The sequence below is a fragment of the Miscanthus floridulus genome, chromosome 8 (assembly GCF_019320115.1).
Source record: "Miscanthus floridulus cultivar M001 chromosome 8, ASM1932011v1, whole genome shotgun sequence".
Taxonomy (NCBI): Eukaryota; Viridiplantae; Streptophyta; class Magnoliopsida; order Poales; family Poaceae; genus Miscanthus; species Miscanthus floridulus.
The window spans coordinates 227,115,802-227,132,251 of record NC_089587.1 but is presented as its reverse complement, the minus strand read 5'-3'; the positions used below and the strand labels follow the sequence as shown (position 1 = coordinate 227,132,251).

The window sequence follows — 16,450 nt, the reverse complement described above, 5'->3', positions numbered from 1 at the left end:
ATATGGGTTCTGGACCCATGAGGAGGCAGCGTGGTATGTCCTATGTTTGTGGATCCAATTGTTTCTTGCCTCTATAATGAGATGTGTAGATATGAGATGAGTTAAGCACTTGAGCATCATCTCCATACAAACAGCACCATTCGGAGCATCATCTCCATACAAACAGCACCATTCGGATTCATCAAGGTGATTCTAGGATTTGGTCATCTCCCTAGTGTCCAGACTGGGGAGCAAGTCCATGATCACCTCATTATTCCCCCTTCTGGCACCACTCTTCCTCATACAATCATTCTGTTCGCTTGTTGGTTTCAGCCAGACTTATTCAACCAGCTAACAGTGTTTTTCCTCTCACAAAAAACCAGCACCAGCCAGCCCAAACCAGCACCAGCACCAGCACCAAACAGCGAACAGGGTGAATATCTGACCTCTGGATTCAAGGTTCTAACGCTTGGAAACCTGCTCTCATAAATATAGTGTTAAGCCTATATAGCCTATATGTATCTCCTTGCACAGATTCAGGTGACTGTCCCAACTCAAGGAGCTAGAAGATTGACCCCTCGATCAGATCATTGGGCTTCTCCAAAGACTCAGAGTTTGGATGCACAAGAAAAGCCTTTTCCATGGAGACTCATTTCACATGCATTTTCTTTTCCATGGAGACTCATTTCACATGCATTAGCAACACGTGGGCTTCAAGGTACTCCTCCCACATTGACAGCCACTGCAAACTTTCAAGGTACTCCCACATTGACAACCACTGCAGGCTTTGTGATAAGAATGAGAATGATAAGCACCTTTTCTTTGATTCTGACTTCGCTCGAGCAATCATCTGGTTTAGTTTATTAGTATACAACTTTCGTTGTCCCTTCTCCATCCTGACTCTTGTCCGAATTAGCTATTACTGAAGGTTCACACCAATTTGTGGTATATTTACAAAGTTAAAAAAATTTAATAACAAAAAGTGGACCATCATGAAGCGGTTGCCCTGAGATTTATGTTTGATTTAGTGGTAATTGTCTTATAACTTACTCTGTAAACTACGTAGTTCACAATGTATTAAGGTTATGATAATCTGATTACATGAACCAGGGCAAATAACAAGGTAATGTATCTGGTGCAAACCAACCAACCTGTGCAAATTTAGAAACTACCCATTAAGACCGCTAAATGTTGAACCAATGGATGAGGTGAGATGTGTGAATTTTTTTTACACTTAAGCCCCCCACCCGCCGACCTTTTTTTTTTTCTTTGCGCTTAAGCCCCTCACCTCATCCATTGGATCAGCATCTAAGAGTCATGATTGGTAGTTTCTAAGTTTGCACAGGTTGATTGATTTGCATCTGATATGTTGCCAAATAACAAGGCCTGATAATAATCCAATTTTCAGTGTTTCTTTACCTGCAGCTCACCAGGGTATTACACCAGAAAAATAGCTTTTCTTCCACAGCACAGGGCATAACATAACATACTGCAGTTAAATTTTGGTTACAATAATAAGGGCACAGCCCCAAGTTCACAGTGCACTACTTTGCCTGATGAGGACATGGTCCCGGCATGGCCACCATCACCAGTTCAAAAGTTTATTGATATATGTTTTGACAGGTCAGAATAGTAAATGTGTAAAAAAAAACAAAAAACAAAGCTATCCCCTCATCACTGAGGGGATGATCCACGTATAAAATCAAAATAAATAGCCCTCGGGTCAGGCCGGACCAAAGGCGCCATCACCTTCAACTTACCTGCTGTAGATACACGACCCTACTTTGTAGCTCAACAAGAGAATCATGGCCGACATAAAGAAAAGGTAAAGGCCACTTCGCAGCACCATGGGGATGGTGCTAATCCGAGTAGCATCCTCGAGACCAACAGGAAGCTTGGATGACACGTCGCTCTCCACGGCGAAAGACACAAGCAAACTCAAGTCTCCATTCTTCTGCAAGGGCCACCGATCAGAGCCACTGCTGAAAGTGAGGCCATCAAGTTGGATGATGCCAGCAGTAACACGAATTGAGCTTGAGCTGACAGCCGAGAGCACCCCAACAGATTTCCCTGTTGATGGCGGGAATTCTGAGGCCATTGCAGGTGGAGCTGGGATAGAGCCCAACATGCTGGCAAGGCGCTTTCCATAAGTTTTATCAGAAGTGTCATCTGTTGGCACACCTGGAGAAAAGGCAGTTACAAACTTACAGTCGAATTGTAGGTATGAATTTATTTGCAGACAAACTCAAGTATAGGCACCACAACATTCAAAATGAAGCTCTATAATACAAGTATACAACGCTAAGTATTAGTAAATAAAGAAATAAAAGGAATATAACTAATGTACCTGGAAATTCAGTATCTGTATACAGATCCTCATGGGAACCAGATGAGGATGCACCGTACTGAGCATTTGCTTCAGGAACCTCAGAGATCCCATTGAATGTTAACTTGTCTTTGTTATCACTCTGTAAATAAGTAAACAATGTGGGTGTATCACCAGAAAGACAAGAAAGAAGACATGCTTAGTGATCACAGATTAGCTCCTTAGCATACAGAACTAGCGATCACCAATTATTTCTTTAGCCTAATAGTCAGAGAACTAGGAAGGAAATGCAATATATATATATATATATATATATATATATATAGCAGTTCCAAGGCACACCTTTTGGGCAAAGTTCAACGGCGTGTCTGCAAGTTGATAATTCGAACCCTGAGCAGAGCCCAAAATGTCATACTTGAAATCATTCTCTGTGGCATCAAAGTAAGCCATCACATCATCTCCATCACAGAGTGATTCATTTCCAAGTGGCTCATTGAGGAGGTCGTTCAGATATACGAAGTCATCATTTCCATCCAACAGGTTGTAATCAGATGGAGCATCATAAAATACCATACTATCATCCACTTGGCGAAGGTGCTGGAAAGCCATCAGCTTGCTGGTGCCCAGAATATGCAATCCCCATTGGTATCATTCCCTGTGTCAAAGAACTCATCGGCAAGAGGGCCATTGACATAGTTCTGATTACTATATTGCTCTCAAAGGCCAGCTTGTGTGATCACCATCTGCTGGACCACTCCCATTCATAGTGTTATCCTGGCCTACATAGCCATTATCTTTCCTGGGGTATGCTGATAACAAGTCATCAACATTGATGCTATCATCAGTGGCATTCTGCCCTTCAAGTCTACCTATATTCTCCACACTAATATTCGACAATGGTTCCTGCAAAATCTCTTCCAGAGAAATAGCACCATCAGCACAGCTTCCATCACTCGTCTCTTTAGAATCCTGACCTTGTAGAGGAGCCATCTCTGGTGGATTGAGCATTTCATGGACCTGAATTCAAGGGAAATGATAACAGAAGTAAATATCAACACGTTAACTAGAGCTGCAAGGCGACACTCAAATTCGATTGCATGCCAGGAAATACGATGTCATTTAGTTCCATCGGGAGAGTATAATATGAGCAAATAAACATTTACCAAAGGAAGATGAGATGATTCTACTCGAGCAGGTCTGTTTGTTTCACAATAAGCATTCTCATCGTCCTCATTTGACTCCTCATCTACAGCACATGTGATTGCAGCCATTTGAGCAGATGCGCCACTGGTAGGACCATTCTCAATAGCATCATCATCCTCTTCCCATTCCTCTTCCATGTATGGTGCACCATACTGCGCACCGTTCTGCGGTCCAGATCCATGCTTCTGGAAGATTCTACACACCACATGCAGATCCTACAGGTTCAGCAGAAAATAAACATCAGGATTTAAGCAGAACATGGGGCAAGCCTCAAAAGCCACGTTCTCCTAAGCAGCATACATAATATGAAAAAGGAACACATAGCCAAAGAGAAGCATTATTCTTAGTGCATTCCTTTTTTTCCTCAAGACTTTTAGATCAATCACACACAATTTCTGGAATTGAACTCTGGTATGGGAACTTGCAGCGACAAATAACTACTTCCTCGGATCCCTTAGGGCACCTCCAATAGTGGCTTATGAGCTAGCTCTAAGCATTTTGTTTCATATTTTAATAGGAGAGAGAGAGAGAGAAGAGATCTCTTGATCAAGAGCTAGTCTCATACACACATTCCAAGACCATGTGAGGTTGTCATGTGGGCCTATCCATATTATGAGCTATTGCTAAAAGTTAACACCATTGGAGACGTTGTCTTAAGAGACAGTAACTAGCTCATACTGTTGAGGGTGCCCTTATACAAGTCCTGGCATGGCCCGGTCTACAAAGTTACACTTTGACTAGCAAAATTTATAAGAACACACTACTTTAAATAGAAAGAAGGCCTAGAAAGAACTATAGTAATCATGAAAGTTATTTGCACGTGCAATCTATTAACATGAATCATATGAAGTCAATCTATAGGCTTTTATAGAAATAGATGGTAATAAATGTCAAGAAATTTGAGTTAGGACAAACTCAGATGAACTTATATTTGGGTTCAAAGGTAGTCCAGTACACCGTCCTAACGTTGTTTGATAGAACCATCCAATGACACAAAAACAAGGGCTATGTATATCATAATCATGCAGCATGACGAGAATACACAATGTGCTGTTGCATATTTCAGGTTACAGAATTTTTTTTATACAAAAGACAAAATCAATCATCTATCTAGTAAACCCTTTTGGTTTGCATGCTGCCATGCAACAAATGACAATGTGAAGCGGCAAACTCGCCTTCCACGAATGACTAGATGTATTGTCGGAGGGTCCTCATTCACGAAAGGATAGTCTCACAACAACAGGGTTGCCAACGATATCATCTTGATGTAGAAGTAAATTAGAACCCACACAGGAGGAAGAGAGTGATTGCACCTTTTCAGGTTGCAGGGATTTATTTACAAAAAATAGAAACATGTACCAAGCCAAGCCCTTTTTGGTTTTTGCATGGCATCCTACCATAAATTGTGAGAATACAAAACCATGAGGAGAGCTGCTTCCCTTAAGCGGCTGACGATCGAAATATCTGTATTGCAGATGGCCCTTAAATCGACAAAAGAAAAATACTGTGCCGATTGGTCCACGAGCAAATAGATTGGGCAGTCAGCCAAGCGCGTGAATTGGGGCAGAAAGAGCAGATCATCAATCTCCAGAGCTGGGAGGTGGTGTGTTTGGGGATCGGATCGTAAGTAGTACATACATACACACTCTAATTTAGATACAGGCTCTAATTGATTAGATAAACACAAACTGATATTGATTGAGGATGGACGGACTGGTTGATTGATTTGTGAATGAAGCAAGGAGAAAACAACCTGAGGGCCGTCTGTGTCGAGGAGGCGGTACTCGTGCATGACCCAGTTGGTCCTCTCGCCCTTAGGCGCCCTCCCGGCGTGGAAGACGAGCGTCTTCTTCATCCCGACGGGCTTGCCGCGGTGGTGCACCTCGCGGTCCTTGCCCGTGGTCTTCCAGTACCCCCTCGGCGTGGCGCGGTTGGTCCTGTTGCCGGGGCCGCCCCGGCCCCCGGCGCCGGCGCCGGCGACCTTGCGGTCGAGGCGGGCGAAGAAGTACCACTGGGCGTCGCGGCTGCGGATGCGGGAGAGGGAGGGCAGGTCCCAGGGCTCGAGGCGGTAGAGATCGACCTCGGCGATAGCGTCGACGCGGAGGCGGCGGCCGAGAACGCGGCGGCGGAGGTAGTAGGAGACGAGCTCCTCGTCGGTGGGGTGGAAGCGGAAGCCCGGGGCGAGGGGCACCTCCGCCGCCGCCGGCGGGGAGGAGGAGTCGAGCGGTGATAGGCTCATCGTAGTCTCTATCTATCTACAGATTGAGACTACGAGGGTTGGTGGAGAGCGAGCGAGCGAGCGATCGATCCGGTACGGTAGGGTTGGGCCGGGCTAGGATCTCGGGGAATTTCGCATAATTCCTCGGGTGGGAGGAGCGGATTTGGGTTCAATCGGGGGTGGGGGTTGCTAGGGTTTGGGAGTGGGGACTGGGGAGGCGGCGAACACGATGAGGAGGGGAGCCGTGGAAGTGGAGGAGTCTGCTCTTTGGCGTCGGCGTGAGCAACGCAACGGGGAAGAGCAGGAGGGAAGGAGCCGCGTGCGTGCGTGCGTGCGTGCGTGGACTACTCCACGGGGCCGTTCGGCTGGTTATAAAAAAACACTGTGGCGACTCTGTTCACGGCTGAATTTGCGAGAAAAATATGGTTCTGGATGAAAAAAAGAAAAGTTTCATGGCAGCTGAACGAGACCCACGAGGGCTCGTCTGCTTTTGCTTTTGCTCTCCATCTTCTGGAAGACTACTCCGGGTGCACTTTAAAGTTTGGTACACCGAAAAATGGCGTATTTCTTGGTAGATAGATAAGGTGAATTTAATTATTATATCTATATCTATATCTAATTTTCGCCGTTTTTTACTTTTTTTTTTAGGGTCTCTTTTAACTCACTCGGTGTGAATTGAAACTATTTTTTTGTTCGTCTCTCCACACCTCTCCTATTTTATACTCTCTCCGTTTCAATCTATTAATCGCTTTGACTTTTTTTTAGTTTATCTATTTTGTTATATATATATATATATATATAGACATATGGATCAAATCCTAATCAAATAAATCTTGCCGTAGAGTCCCTATACGTCATGAACAGGCATAAGGAACAGAGAACCACAACATGTCCGATTTGTTTCCTTATTTTGATGTTCTTTTCCTATTTCTTTCTCTTTTTTATTCCAGTTCCGTCCGTGTTCAGTTACGTCTGATTTTTTTTCATATATATATATATATATATATATATATATATATATATATAAAAGGAGGACGACGGTAAGCTCCTAATGGCGTGGTACAACTCATCGAACTCCGATTAGGTTCAGGTACGTTTTTGTTATTTTTATTTTCTCACGTTCAACTAAACCTGTTTTTATTCTGTTATTTTCACATTCAACTAAATGCGAATGTGAAAATAGAAACATGTAGATAAATAATAACAAAATATAAAGAATAAAAAAACACAATAAATAGGCTTTGAACTCTAGAACTTTGATGGAGAAAAAAATATTTTCACCGCCAACAACTAAATGCAAACGTGAAAATAGAAACGGGTAGATGAATAATAACAAAAAATAAAGAATAAAAACAACACTATTTCTTTGAACTCTAGAACTTCGATGGAGAAATAAATATTTTCACCATCAAGTTATTAATGTAATATTGATTAAAAGCAAAACCATGAAACAACATATTGAGTAGTTTGTTATCTAATTCGATCTAATAAATCTACCTCCTGTACTTACGCACCCGTGCAACCACTGACAACGGAATGATGTGAAAAATCGACAGCAGCCTTCTGTCATGATCATCATATTCATTAAGCATACTAGTTCACTTTTTCTCCCGTGACAACGCACGGATATGTTTGCTAGTCACTACTAAATTATAAAATGTTTTGGCTTTAGGTACGCAGCTATTGCTATTGCACTTCAAATATATACTATATCTTAGATTTTAAAGCGGAGTGAGTATTATTATATATAACTTCTCTTGCGAGTTGAATGATAGGCAAAGCCAAGTGAGCCGTGGCCTCCCTTATCCAACTAATTCTAAACTAGATAAATAGTAATCTTAGCACTATTCATGGTTATAACTAATTCTGAATTTAAATGAAGTTTTCAATTGCCAAAACCAAGAGCCCTCGATTGGGCAAAGGAATATTCTTAGGCTGTTTGGTCATTCAAGAGATTTTTACAGTGGATAGAAACAACTCCCTCCATCACTAAAAATATACAATTATAGCGTAGTATAAAGTACAGAGTCAGTGCATAACCAAGTTTAATTATAAATAAATATCATTGGATTCTCTATTTAATATATTTTATCAATAGTGTTGTTGGAGACCAATACCAAGGTACCCGAAAAGGAGGAGCTAATGGTCATCAATATTGATTCGTCCAAGCTGTCAAGTGCGCGACTACAGCTCCAACCGACCTCAAGCGCGCGGGTTCTACCTCGCCCGACCACTGGGGGCAGGCTCCGCCTCACCCGACCACTGGGGCCAGGCTCCGCCTCGCCCGACCTCTGGGTCAGGGGCTCCGCCTCGCCCGACCCCTCAGGCGCGGCTCCCAAAGGAAGCCCATACCACCGCCAACCACTACGAGCCAGAAAGTATAACCCAAGGTTAAACTTCTGGCACCGTGTAGGGAGCGTGCGCATCTCATCATGACCCATGCCCGCGATATGTCACTCCAGGGAACTCACACCACAAACAGTGGCAGACGCTTGGTCGCTATGCTGCCTACTCCCTGTAAGGTCGCTGACCAGAACGTCGGTCCGTCGCGTCGCCCGCCGGGATGGGATGGGACGCCATGACCCGCAGACAACGCCAGGGCATGGCATCAGCGGCGATCAGGCACCCGGCGCAGAGCCGTCCTTGTCACCTTCTGCAGTGCCAGTGGGACCTGCATAAAGGAAAAGAAAGGTCTGGTGGTCCGAGAGGCCTTCTTCCCCTTGACTTTTACCCCTCTATCTCCCTCTCTTCTCCTCTGTAACCTGCTCATCCCCTTGGACTATAAAAGGGAAAGCAGGATGCCCCATGAAGGACACGAAAACATACGACTCTGCACGGCAATAGACACGACACATCCTAGCAACACACACACGCACCAGAGACTTGGGATCCCGTCTCTCTCTCGTCCATTTGTAACCCCTACTGTAAACTTTCAGTGCCGCTAACACGAGCAGCGCCGAACTGGACGTAGGGACATTCAGCCCGAACCAGTATAAATCCTTGTGTCTTCCGAGCACACCATCCGAGTCAGACGCGCAAATACAAATTTACTAGTTGGTGACTCGAAACACCGACAGTTGGCACGCCAGGTAGGGGCCTTTTGCGCATCTCGACGTCATCTCTAGGCTTCGGATGGCCAACCACGGCATCAGCTGGGTCCCGGGCACGCACGTGCATTTCAGGAGCCTAAACTTCGTCATCACGGTGGAGGGAGAGCTGGCATAGGCTCTCACCATCACTCGGCTTCTTCACCCCACCAACCTCAACGTGATCAACGAGGCATTCGAGGAGTTGTGGCTGCACGCACTAGAGGCTCGTGCCCCAGGAGTGACCAGCTCCTTGACTTCGAATATGGGAAGCTTGAGCGCCAACTCGCCGCCTTCCTGGGACCCCGACCGCCCCAAGAGGACTAGCGCTGTCTCACCTTCTCCTACGCCAGCGTCATGACGCAGCTCGCTAGAGGGGAGCTGCTCACCCCAGGGCAACTCACTGGAGGAGCCACGGCGGCGTTCTCCTTCGGCCTACGCAATGCCTCGTGGGCTGCGGGCCACCTCATGGCGCAGCCCTTCCGCCCATCCCCTACAAATGACGCATTCATAGGAGCAGCGGAGTATGTCACGGAATCACTCCACGACCTTCTTGTGGGGGACTCAGAATCTTTTTCTGACTTCGACTCTAGTAGGGGAAGCCATCACCCCTCACGGGAGTGCTTCATGGCGGAGACTCCCTAAGGGCACGCCGAAAGAGTCCACGAGGCAACCAATCCGCCGCACAACGACAACGATGAAGGCGTGGGGGCTTTGCTACACATGCAGAAGGGGCAGTTGCGTGCACGGCGTCAGGAGCTTAGGGAGGCACGGCTCCTGCTCGAGCAAGAATGTACAGAGCTCAAGCAATGAGATCGCACGATGAGGAGACGGTGGACGCGCACGCGCCAGGGCCCGCGAGGTGAACCAGAGGATCATCGAGGACGACGGGGGCCTCCCGTGTTTTGCCCGCTCGAGCTAGAACATAGCAGTTGTGGCAGCCTTGCTCTGAGGGCTCCCTCAGCCCATGACGCTAGAGGACTGTTGGGCTCACCGAGAGATCCGCATGTTACTCGAGCGCGCCATGGTGCAGCAAGCAAAGAGCTCATTGTCCCAACGACGTGAGCTCGACGTTGGTCACCACACCCCCTTAGGGCAACATGACAAGGGTGTCTCCGTCCATAGGCACCACGCAACGATGGATAGAGGGTTGTGGTCCCGGTGCATGAGCGCCTCGGCCATAATCGCAACACCCGCGACACTCTGAACGCCCACAGGCGTGCCCACGGCGGCAAAAGGGATGAGGCCAGCCGTGGCTACCACCCTAGCCACGGTGGGCACTATGACAGCGCTGAGGACCAAAGTCGAGCCCCGACCTATCGAGGCCTTAGGCTTTTGGTCACCACATCCTCAACGCGCCCTTCCCGCCACGCTACTGGGCACCGACCAACATCCCAAAGTACTCTGGGGAAACAAACCCTGGGCTATGGCTCAAGGACTATCAGCTCGCATGCCAGGCCAGTGGCGCGGATAGTGACAGCTTCATTATCCACAATCTCCCCCTGTTCCTCGTCGACTCGGCACGAACATGGCTGGAACACCTTCCGCCCAACCGTATCCACAGCTAGGCAGACCTGAAGGAGATCTTTGTGGGCAACTTCCAGGGCACCTACGCACGCCTTGAAAACCCATGTGACCTCAAGAACTGCCAACATAAGTCCAGAGAAACTCTTCACGAGTACATCCGGTGCTTCTCCTAGCAGTGCAACAAGCTGCCCGACATCACTAACGCCAACATCATCGGGGTCTTCCTGTCTGGGACCACCTATGAGTCCCTGGTCCACAAGTTGGGTCACAAGGGTCTGAGGACCACCAAGGAGCTCCTCGACATCGCCACCAGCCATGCCTCGGGCGAAGAGGCGGTCGGAGCTATCTTTGATCGCTCCAAGGGTAAGGCGAAGTGGGACGATGACATAGGCAAGTGCACCTCCAACCGTCCCCATAAGAAGAAGAACAAACAACGGTGCAAGAGCTCGCTCATGGCTGCTGCCAACCGTAAGGGGGGTCGGAAGCCCAACGAGGGCACCCTCGACCACTTTGAAAAGCTGCTCAAAGGACCGTGCTCAAACCACGCCTTTCCCGTCAAGCACTTGTACAAGGACTGCGCCCTCATGAAGCGGTTCTTGTCCGGTGGCACCAGTAAAGGAGAGCCAAAAAAGACCTCAAGCCAATGGCGGACGATGCCGACGGAAAGGTTGATGGCTTCCCAACCCCCGACAGATGCCTCATGATCTTCAGGGGGTCGGCGGCCTATGACTCCAAACGCTGGCAAAAGCTGGCGTGCCACGAGGTTTACACGACCGAGCCTGCCATGCCCTCCTTCCTCCGGTGGTCGGAGTCCACCATCACCTTCGACCAAACTGACCACCCCGACAGCATCCCTTAGCCAAGAAGGTATCCGCTCGTCATCGACCCGATCATCAACAAAAAGCAGCTTACCAAGGTACTGATGGACGGCGGTAGCGGCCTCAACATCCTGTACACCAAGATGCTCGACGCCATGGGCATTGACCGATCGCGTGTCCGACCAACCAGGGCGCCTTTCCACGGCATCGTGCTAGGGAAGCAGGCCATGCCGCTCGGGGCAGATCGATTTGCCCATCACTTTTGGGAATCTAACCAACTACAGGATGGAGACCCTTACGCTCGAAGTGGTTGGGTTTCACGGGACCTACCACGTGATCCTTAGGTGGCCATGTTACGCGAAGTTCATGGCCATCCCTAACTACACCTACCTAAAGCTGAAGATGTCGGGCCCATGAGGGCTCATCACCATTGGCACTTCTTTCCAATGTGCCTACGAGTGTGAGGTGGAGTGCTACAAGCACGTCGCCGCAATCGTTGCCTCCACCAAGCTCACGATAATCCGGGAGAGGACTGTCGGGGAGCCCTTGGACTCCAAGTGGTCGGCTAGGTCCTTTGAGCCTATTGAAGGCATCAACGAGATCCCCATGGACCCCAGCAGCCTTGATGGCAAGGTGCTTCGGATCGGCACCACATTTTCCTCCAAATAGAAAAGCGCGCTCGTCGACTTCCTCCATGTGAATAGAGATATCTTTGCGTGGAAACCCTTAGACATGTCGGGCATTCTAAGGGAAGTCACCAAGCATGCCTTGAAGATCAGGCTAGACTCCAAACCGATGAAGCAATGACTGCGCTGCTTCGAGAGGAGAAGCGTAGAGCCATCGGCGAGGAAATTGTGAAGCTTTTGGTGGCCAGATTCATCAAGGAGGTGTATCATCCTGAATGGTTAGCCAATCCCGTTCTTGTAAAGAAAAAAAGTGGGAAATGGAGAATGTGTGTTGATTATATGGGTCTCAACAAAGCATTCCTGAAGGATCTGTTTCCTTTGTCATGCATAGAGCAAGTAGTCGACTCGACCTCAGGGTGTGAAACCCTCTACTTCCTTGATGCGTACTCTAGGTACCATCAGATCACGATGAAGGAGTCTGACTAGCTCATGACTTCTTTCATCACCCCCTTCAGATCATACTGCTACGTCACGATGCTATTTGGTCTAAAAACACGGGGGCTACATATCAGCATTGCATGCTCAAGTGTTTCGATAACTGTCGATGTTAGACCACCGATAGCCTACCACGGGGGTCCCTAGGGCAGTATGTTCGGGCTTTGGCTTATGCTAAACTCGACGGTAAACGCAAGAGACAGTCGATTTATCCTGGTTCGGGCCCTCGATCGTAGATCGAGTAATAGCCCTACGTCCAGTCGGCCTTAGCCTTTTGCGTTGGATTGATCATAAAGTGTTGTTCCAAAAGTCATCCTAAAGTCCCGTCTCTAGGAACCCTGCCCTCTCTTATATAGTTAAGAGGTCAGAATCCTAGTCGGTTTACAATGAGAGTTCCTAGTAGGATTACAGAATAATACTACTACTAAGATTACATGGGAAGAATCCTAGTCAGACTAGATTTTCTCCCTTCCTTGTGGAGTATCCCATGGGTCCCGCACCAGCAAGCCCCCGAGCACTTCATGGTTGAGTTCTGGGAGCCTCGCCTTGTTCCGTCAAGTCTTGTCGAGCAGGAACAAGCATCGTCCGAGTGCTTTCTTGAGTAAAACCATGTAGCGCTTCTTCGGATCTTCGAATGGTGTGTGCTTTTTTGAAAAAAGTTCATCCATCTAGGTGTAGCCCCCGAGCCTCTTGCTCTTTGGAACAAGGAGCTGAAGGATCTTGTCTTGATCTCTTTCTTTGTTGAAGGTCAAAAAGAACTCGGATATGGCTCGGTCCGGGTTCTTTTTGTCGTAAGATCTTGAAGTGGTCTGCCTTGGAGAAGTCTTTTCTATGGCGTGCGCTTTTTTGAAGAAAAAGTGCACTCACTGAGTGTAGCCCCCGAGCCTCTTGCTATTTGGAACAAAAAGTTGGAGGGTCCTGAATCTTTATGCTGTTAGAAAATTCCTATTCTGAAGAAGTCTTTAGGGTGATGTGCGCTTTTTTGAAGAAAAAGTACACTCACTTAGTGTAGCCCCTAAGCCTCTTGCTATTTGGAACAAAAAGTTAAAGGGTCTTGATTCTAGGTTGTTTGGAGAATTGAAAACCTTTCCTGTTGCAGCCCCCGAGTACTTTTCCGGGTTCTTTTATTCAAAAAGAACTCGGATATAGGGTCTTGGCATATTCTCTAGCAGTTTGCTTTTTGTCAGGTGTAGTTGTATGGTGGTAGTTGAGTATAAATGTTGTTTGTTCATGAGTTGTACAGTGTTGGTATATTCTTCCGAATATGCTCATTTTCGAGTACTGTTCCTTCACTTCTGAGTCCTCCATTATTGAGTTCTGTCTTTTCACTTAGTCCTTTGTTAGACTTGTTCCATTGGTGCTCCTGGTACATGTGCACCGCACCTTCGGTCAATAAATAGCCCCCTGGAGTGATGTTTTGATTCATTGAGCATTTTGTTACTTGTTCTGAAGTCTCTGTAGTCATGAATATGGTAGTTTGTGAAGTAGAGCAGCCCTCGGGCGTATTTTGTAGTTCTGGTATGCCTTGTTGTAGCTAGAGGAAGTCTTGTGATAGGGATTGGAGGTAGACTAATCCCACAGCAGCAATGTACCAGGAGGTACGTGGCGGTAGTTGGAGGAAGTCATGTGATGTGGGCTTCGTTCCTTCATCTGGCAGTTCTGGGTTGATCCTCGCCGCTTGTCTTGAGACTGTTCGGTGTAGATCAACACCATATCTAGCATCACATCGGACTTGGGTAGACAGATGCCTATCGGCCTTCTCTACTCCATGTTGTCCCACTGTTCTGCTAATTTCCGCCTTGGATGCATTGCGTCTGTCCTTTGAAGAAAATAGTGTAGCCGAGTGCGGTTTGTTCTACCAAGTAGCAATTTGGAACACGTAGTCGTTCCAGAGCCTAGTTGCATCTGGGTTCCTCTTTGCTACCTTGCTTGTTGTAGTACTAAGTTCGTTGGGTCTTGTAAGATGTGTAATCTTGTATCTTTTGAAATCATTTGTAATAGAAAGAATCTTGTCTTCTGAGTTGTCATTCTTTATTCTACTGATGTCCCGGTTGTCTATGAGATTCCCTAGTTCTTTATGTTAGGACCGAGTTGTTATGTTCCTTGTGAGGTAACCTTCTATTGCTTCATGGCTGATGAGTTCTTTTTGCAGCAATATGGTAACTCTACCGTTTTGCTGGGTGGATAAGTCTGAAATCTGCCCGTTGAACTATACCGTTGTGTGGATTTGTGCCTTCTGTCATTTTAGCTGTGTCCATAAATGGACCGTTGCGTTCTCACACCGTGTTTTAACGGGCAAGGTGGGCCGCGTTTTATTGCTGTAAAATCTATTTAAAGACATTTCATCTTCTTCTTCTTCACTGCTCCGCTTTTGCCTTGAAACCCTAGTTTTTAGAAGTCCACTGTCGCCACTGTTGCCGTCATCTGAGCGCCGCCGTCTGAACCTCAACTTTCCCCATTGCCTTTTGCTTCCGCTAGTACATGGGTAGGAAGAAAGCCACGAGCAAGTCCCAAGGAGCCTTTTTGGATGAGGAGTCATCACTTTCCGTGATCGAAAACCAAGAGTTCATAGCCATGAGGGCTTCCTAGAAGGTTTGGCCGGCTCCGACAATGACTGAAGACCAGCTTCACGAGCTTGTTGGTGATGGTCTGATCTAGAGCAAGGACATTGCTGAATGGAGGGCTCTAGGCAAGCATCGGGTCCCTGCTCCAGGTCCTGGTGAGATTGTTCTTTTTGTCTCCTTTGTCCGTGCTGGACTTTGCCTCTCGGCTTTTGCTTTTCTTCATCGGTTTCTCGGCTATTTTGGGATTAGCCTGAATCATCTTGCTCCCAATGCTGTCCTTCATCTTTCTATCTTTGTTCATCTCTGTGAAACTTTCCTTGGAATTCCTCCTTCTCTTTCCCTCTTTTGTTACTTCTTTCGTCTGAAGCCCCAACCTCACCGCGATGACACCAGCGTTCTTGGTGGCTGTAGGATTCAGTTTTGCTAGGGTTTTAGAAGCAAATTCTTTGACTATGACCTGGTTGATTCTGTGAGGGATTGGTGTGCTGACTAGTTTTATGCTGCCAACTTGATTCCTCCCCTTTCCGTTCACTCCGGATCTGGTCCCTTGGTTAATGACCGATGGGAAAAGAACCCTATGACGACTGCTGAGCTCCAGACGATCAAGCCTTTTCTCAAGAGGATTTGCACTCTGAAATAGCAAGGCTTGATCGGCTTTGGGATTATTTCAAGTTTTCTTCGCCACCGAGTTCAGCCTTTGAAAGAGCGTGAACATTATGGTTTCGAGTACTCTGGGGTGGAGGACCCTTCTCGTATGGTCCCTGCCCTTGAGTTGACCAATGAGGAGGTGCTTGAGCATCTTCAGAAGATGCTAAAAGGAGTAAGCGTCATTTCGCTTGCTGTCCTTGAGTACAGTGCTAAGAACCCACCCCCTGCTGTGAGTTGTTCTTTTCTTTATGCGGGTACTTTTGATTCTCTTTTGTTGTATCCACTTTTGCTTAATCTTCCTTGTTTTTTGTTTTACTCTTTTATAGGAATTGGGGCGTAATTTCACTGATCCAATTTCCCTTGATGATCTCCCTACAAATGTGGAGGCTGGGGGTAGTCTTGCTGGGGCGTCCTTGACCAATAAGTTTCAAACTACCATGATGCTTCCTAGTGTCTCTTTCGCATTTTTTGACGTATATGAAGAGTATGTTCCTCGTCCAGTTCCTCGAGCTCCTTGTACTTTCAGAAAGAGGGGGCAAGCGGATAGTTCTTCTTCTACTCCATCTGCTGCCAAGAAGTCTCGCCAGTCGAGTACTCGTCTAGGTACTCCAGTTGTAGCTAGCATGCTCTTAGGTGAGCATATTAATACGCTCTGTCCTTTTGTTGTTTGTTTTTATCTCTGACCGAGTACTTTTGTCCTTTTTCCAGCTGGAGCTATGGTGGCCTTGGTCGAGAGTGAGGAGGAAGAGGATGATGATGATGCCCTCGTTACTCATCGATGAGTTCTTTTCTTGTTTTCCTGTTGTTGAACTCCTCTTTTTGTTTTAACTTTGGTCTTGTTTTCTTTTAGCAAGCGGACATCTAGTTCGAGTTCTTCTGAGGCTCTAGTACTGGCCGCACCACTCCTACCGCAGGGTGGTGGTGATGTTTTTGCTGCCGTGGTTTCCCCCCGTGAGGTCT

At 47.1% G+C, this 16,450-nt stretch overlaps 1 pseudogene; it reads right to left on the bottom strand.

Moving 5' to 3' along the window:
* Positions 1-1,411: 1,411 nt before the first annotated feature.
* On the bottom strand, positions 1,412-6,062 carry LOC136478415 (NAC domain-containing protein 78-like; annotated as a pseudogene).
* Positions 6,063-16,450: the final 10,388 nt, after the last annotated feature.